The sequence below is a fragment of the Dermacentor silvarum genome, chromosome 1 (genome assembly GCF_013339745.2).
Source record: "Dermacentor silvarum isolate Dsil-2018 chromosome 1, BIME_Dsil_1.4, whole genome shotgun sequence".
In the NCBI taxonomy this organism is placed as follows: Eukaryota; Metazoa; Arthropoda; class Arachnida; order Ixodida; family Ixodidae; genus Dermacentor; species Dermacentor silvarum.
In genome coordinates, this window is record NC_051154.1 from 363,820,344 (window position 1) to 363,826,834 (window position 6,491).

The 6,491-nt window shown below is 44.7% G+C and overlaps 1 non-coding gene across 1 annotated transcript; it reads left to right on the forward strand.

Moving 5' to 3' along the window:
* Positions 1–5,997: 5,997 nt before the first annotated feature.
* On the forward strand, positions 5,998–6,069 carry Trnah-gug (transfer RNA histidin (anticodon GUG)). The gene has a single exon. It is a non-coding gene; the product is annotated as a tRNA-His (tRNA).
* The last annotated feature ends 422 nt before the right edge of the window (positions 6,070–6,491 follow it).

The following is a 6,491-nucleotide window of genomic DNA, read 5'->3' on the forward strand; positions in this document are numbered from 1 at the left end:
TGAACCCATTGTGCTGGGCGCTGTGGCTTTGCCAGGGAGCAAGCATGCTTTGCATCTGTCAACCCCCCCCCCCCTTTCTTGGAATGTTGTTTTTATTTGTATGCTGTTTTGAGGGATAGGGAGAAAGACACCGTCAAAGGTGGTGGAGAAAAGGGCGCTTGGAAGAAGCGCAATACGGGAAGCGCCGGCGAACAAGACGATCGTAGCACAGGATTCGTGATTGCTGCATCGGCGGACGACTCATAGCCACTCGGTGGCGATTGGGTGGTAAATGCTTAGGGCGGGGCACTGAGGGGTAGAAAACGGGGCCCCGTTGCCCCGTCCAAGCGTTCTGGACAAACTACGGTGCTATGCACCATCGACTATGTGGATATAGGGTCGCCCTATGTGTACCAGTTCCGCCTTGTATGTGTACTTGCATTTGTAACTTCATGTAAATAATTGTAAATAGAAAGTGTGTTTTTTTCTCCTCATCTCTGTGTCTACTTCAACCCAGCGAACACGTCGCCACTATCGTTAGCGGCAGAACTCCTCATTTGCGTAAACCGGCTCTGGCGGGGCGTCTCGGACGCCCAAGTAGAGGAGTGGAACCAAGAAGAACCTGAGCTTTACTGCCGCCATCACCGCCGTCGCCGTGAGCTTCCGTGTAAAGGCTGTTCCACATAATGCAATTTTCATCGCACCGGTAGAGCGATTTCCGTCGCACGCGACGAAAATCGCAGTCGCAGGGCCGATTCTGCAATTTTCGGCTGCGACCAACCGGCTGGTCGCAGCGATCGCTGTGATTTTCCGTCGACATTGCGTCGAGAGCTATTTCGGGGTTTGTTTTGGGAAATGGTTTGTCTATAAATGTTGGCTCAACAAGCCTCGAAAAGTGCAACTAAATGAGTAGAGCCATATATTGCGCAATCGGTCCGTACCATAAGCACCGACACATGAACAGCGCAGATAAAAGCTGTTAGGTCAGATTCAGTTCTGGGATTTCTATGCGTTTGTTGACACGCTACGTTCCTAAGCACGCGACGCTTTTTTAATGTTGGCTTCGGGTGCTGATAGTATGTACTTTTGCGTGCTTTACGTTATTCACACGCACTGCGAGTTGATAACTACTACGAGGAAACATGGCCTTCGGATGTCGTCCCAATTTTCTGGTTGTACAAGCTACTCGAAAACGCCACAGTTGTAGCGCGGTATGCTTTTACGGAAGAAACAATTTACAGGACATGCAACTACGGAGAAGTGCTGTGGTCAAGTGCTGCTGTTTTCCCCAATGAATTATCTGATTTCAAGGTTACTTCCGCTGCGAGACGCGACTGCTTACCAAGCTCGAAAGGGGAACCTGCAAACTATATATCGTAATCAATGTTCTACAATTGCATGTTTAACAATTGATTGGTAATAAGCAGTATTGTCAATTTGTTTTCGAAGCATTATTTAAACAGTTTTTTTCTCATTTTTCTGATGTCTTATTTTTCATCTGCACAAAAACCAATAAACCTTCAATGTGTTGCAGACTTTCTATCCTTACTGCACCTGTATTAACCCTCACATTAAAAGCTTTTTGCATATTTCGTTTACTTCAGTGCATCAAATTTCTTTTGTTTATGCTGGTCGTAACACATCGCAGTATTCGAAGAGAGTATTTCGTCATAAATATCCTCGCCTTTCCTTGCTTCCCTGTCTCTACTCCCTGGAAAACACAGGCAACAATGCGAAAAGCAGGCAAACACCTTGGTATTATAAGCAGTAGACAACACAATAAACAAAAGCAGATCATAATTATGCAGTCAAGTCAGCCGGTTGCATTCCTTCCTGTGAATGATAGCATCTGTTCAAGTGTGGGTTATCCTTGCATGTCCACAGCTCATAAAGTGTGCAGACTCATCACGAGGTGTAGGCCTTGCCCATCCAGATGGAGGCAATGTTACAATGAGTCTGCAATTACATGTATTACTGCGTAAACTCGTATAACCATATCTCATCACTACTCAGCCGAGCCTGCTCCGAGTCATATTCACCAAAATTGTGCTTATCTGAGCTTGCTCTGACTTATATTTACCTAAATTATAAGCAGATGAGATGCTCTGACCGATATTCATCAAAATTCTACTTAGCCGAGCTTGCTCCGACTCATATTCACCTAAGTTCAACTTAACCGATCTTGCTCTGACTCATATTCACAAAGATTCTACTCAAGATAGCTTGCATTGAGTCATATTCACCAAAAATCTACTTAACCGAGCTTGCTCTGACTCATATTCGTCAAAATTTTTTCTCAGGCGAGCTTGCATTGAGTGATATTCATCAAACATCTACTTGGCCAAGCTTTCTCGGACTCATATTCACCAAAATTCTACTCAGGTGAGCTTGCTCTGACTCATATTCATCAAAATTCTACTCAGGCGAGCTTGCTCTGACTCATATTCACCAAAATTCTACGCAGCAGAGCTTTCTCTGACTCGTATTCATCAAAATTCTACTCAGGCGAGCTTGCACCGAGTCATGTTCACCAAACATCTACTTAGGCGAGCTTGCTCTGACTCATATTCAGGAAAATTCTACTCAGCCGACCTTGCTCTGGCTGATATTTACCAAAATTATACTCGGACCAGCTCCCTCTAACTCATATTCAGAATTATTCTACTCAGGCCAGCTGGCATAGAGTCATATTCACCAAAAATCTACTTACCCGAGCTTGCTCTTTCTCATATTCACCAAAATTTTACTCAGCTGAGCTTGCTCTGACTCATATTCATCAAAATTCTACTCAGGCGAGCTTGCACTGAGTCATATTCATCAAAAATCTACTCATCCAAGCTTGCTCTGACTCATATTCACCAAAGTTCTACTCAGCTGAGCTTGCTCTGACTCGTATTCACAAAATTCTACTCAGGTAAGCTTGCACTGAGTCATATTCACTTAGCCAAGCTTGCTGTGACACATATTCACGATAATTCTACATAGCCGAGCTTGCTCTCACTGATATTCACCAAAATTAAACTCGGATGAGCTTCCTCTGACTCATATTCACAATGATTCTACTCAGGTGAGATTTAATTGAGTCATATTCACCAAAAATCTACTTACCCGAGCTTGCTCTGACTCATACTCACCAAACTTCTAGTCAGCTGAGCTTGCCCTGACTCATATTGATCATACTTCAACTCAGGCGAGCTTGCAAGGAATCATATTCACCAAAAATCTACTTAGCCAAACTTGCTCTGACTCATATTCACCAAAAGTTTACTCAACCGAGCTTGCTCTTACTCGTATACCCAAAAATTCTACTCAGCCAGACTTACACGAACTCAGACTCGTGGTTAGTTCAAAGTCTTAGGGAGCCGACGTTTGACTGAGTTCACCGAACAATTTACACATTACATTATGTGACCTCTGAGGTGCATGAGCAAACATTGCATATGTGCTGAATCGGATGAAATACGGACAACTGTACACATTTCAATTAGTTTATAAGAGTTTAACTGACCGTTGCGTGAAAGCTTTGCATCATGTCAATTCAAGCAAATACATTGGATCCGCATCATATTTTTTGCCAATCCTGCTTGCTATCTTGGCTGCTACTGGGTGGCCACATTTTGAATAACACAAAGTTGAAATAATGACTGTGGTGCAATATACTGAAAAAAAGATGCTTGCATCACTGCAAGTACAACAATCAGAACATGATACAAACACATGCACCTAAGTGGCACAGGAATGCTAAATACATAAACAGATGGAATCAGTTGGCCACCACCTATTGCAGAAAAGAGAAAGAAAAACCGCAAGCCAATGCTGCAACGACCACGCATAAACATTCCCCTTGCGAGGTACATGGTCTATAAGAGAAACACACGTGGAACCTAGCAGTTACCTCAAGGTAGAAGCTATCGACGCTTTGGCATTCGCAGCTGGCCACTCAACCACTCAAGTGTGTTTAGTGTGTGTGTACTTGTACATAGGCAGACTTTTTGTTGTCTGTATCTTAAAAAATATTTGTGATCTTCTCAAAAGTTTGAGAATGTTTGGATTCTGAGCCTTGCAAAGGTAAGTATATTTATTCAATTCTTGTTCAAAGTGAAAACTCATACAAAAGCTTAGAGATATTATCAGTGCCCCTCAGACTTTCCCTCAGAACATATTTAGTCTGTTATTGACATTCGAGCAGCTTTTCAACCGCAAGGGAATCAGTTTCTCCTGTTTTCAGCATTGGGTTAACACACTTGGTAATTCAGGGAGGCATGTTTTGCTAATACAATCGGTTCGGGAATTCCAGATTAGATTGTACCTTGACGCTTTCCTTGCACGTTCTTATTTTGGTTAAATATCCTATTTGGAAATGGCTCCAATTAGCATGCTCTAACATTGCTCTAATATAGGTTAAGTGCATGACTAGCTTAACAGATTGTGATGCTGGTTTTTGTTTCCAGGAAAGGAACCATAGCACCTGCTCCCGTTGCATAAGTTTTTGGTTATCCGGGTTTTTCAGCCTCACTTTTAAGATAATGTGCTGAAGCATGTAGAAGACACGCATGCTATTAGCGGATAGTTTGGATAGCTTCTTACCTTTCACTTGCCACAATGAATACAAAATTTTAGCGCTCGATTTTGTTATTAAACAAACAAACGTACTCCTAACAAGGTATTTATTGTTAGCCGTGGGGCTATGCGGCTGCGCTACATACTGCAGCATACTAAGTTAAGCTTCTTGATACAGATTCACAGCACACTAACAGCGCGAAAAACAGGACGAGAAAGTAGCCAACACCCATGTCTGTCAGAATGATATGATACTACGTACACAAGTGACTGCGCCTCCTAAAAACTTGTGTTGCCGGCATTTACGCCATTCGAAATTTTCATAGAGCAATTATTAAAGACACACGAGACAGCACACAGCGCTAAACAATCAACTGCGACCAACGGTTTACGTACGCCATATCTCCTCGTACTGAAATTCATAAACCGCTGTTGCGCACTCCAGTACAAATTAAACTTTGAAGCGTTTTTAAAACACCAAACACGCGTAATATTTTCTCCTATTAAAGACTGGTCAACAATTTTGTAACGTACTGGTGTTTCCATTACATTTGAAAAAAATTACACGAATTATGCAACAAAATTTGGCAGCAAGCAACCCTGGGCGTCGCATCAGTCGCATTGTTTAAATCGCGATCATGTGAATCGAGCCCTCAAAAATCGCATTGCGACGCCTGCGATCGCACCGATTTCTTTCGCTTCAGTTGCAGCATGTGCAACAGCCTTAAAGTCCACGGGCGATAAAATCGTCACCGTGGGCCATACGCTGTATGTGCGAGTGAAACCATGCCACGGTGAGCCGGCAATCGTGGCTCGCGCACACAAGGGCGGGAAGCGGGAAGGAAGGACGCAGTCTTCCAGCCGTGCACAATGGTCCGGTGGAAGGGCAGGGAGTAGTAGAGAGTTGGAGGGGCGCGTTTTACTGCGGCCCCGTGCTCCTCCCTGGCCGGAAGTCTCTGGGGCGAGGATGGGCAGGTGGAGGGGCCGTGCTTTACTTAAGCTCTGCGGCCCCGCCAGAATGGCAGGCTCCGGGGGGAGGTGGGTGGGTGCGTTCGTCGCCGTGTTCAGCCGCCCACGCAGCTGTATATTGAAATGCATCTGCGGCGGGGGCAGAGTCCCCCTGCCAGTGTTTTCGCGGCTAAGATCGCGTTGATGTGAGGACTCGGCACGAAGCTCAATTCACTCGCTGCTGCTGCTGCGCTGACTCACTCTAGCGTTTTCACAGGCGAGTTCCCGCGGTCATTGAGTGAGATGCGTTCATGTTTGATTGTGCGCGCGTGACACCATGCTTGTTAATTTAGTTTACACGGCCGATAAAACTACTATCGTGACTTTGTATTGCTTTTCACTAATTTGCTATCGCAATCGATGCTTCGCCTGTCGAGCAGAACTGCGAGTTTTCATTCTAAATTCTGATCATAAGCATTTTATTTTACTGCAACCTCGTCCTTCGGGATAGCCGTGGTCGTATAGTGGTTAGTACCTTGCGTTGTGGCCGCAATAACCCAGGTTCGATTCCTGGTCACGGCAATATTTTTTATTTTGTTTTTTCGCTCGTAATAAAATTTTATTGCCACCATCCCCGCTGAAGGCTCTTGAAGAGCCTTCAGCAAAAAAAAGCAAAAAAAGTTGATGGCAATATAATGTTACTGCATGGCATTTATAGTCAGCGTTTGCGCTGACTTTCAGAAATATTTTCTACGTGATTGTCACAAAAGAGCGCGTAATCCAAGCGCGCACCGCGTGTCACGCAAGCCAGCGAAAGAACACGCCGGCCTCATGGCAACTTCAACAGAGGGGGCGAGTGCATACGCCTCAAACAGCAACGCGAACAACGGCGCCTGGACGTCTATAGACGTTTTCACGAGGGCGCTTCCGACGGTCTGGCGTGGAGAGTATGTGTCAGTGTTGCCTGTTCGGTCTGCCCTTACAAAAATGAGTATTGAATTTCC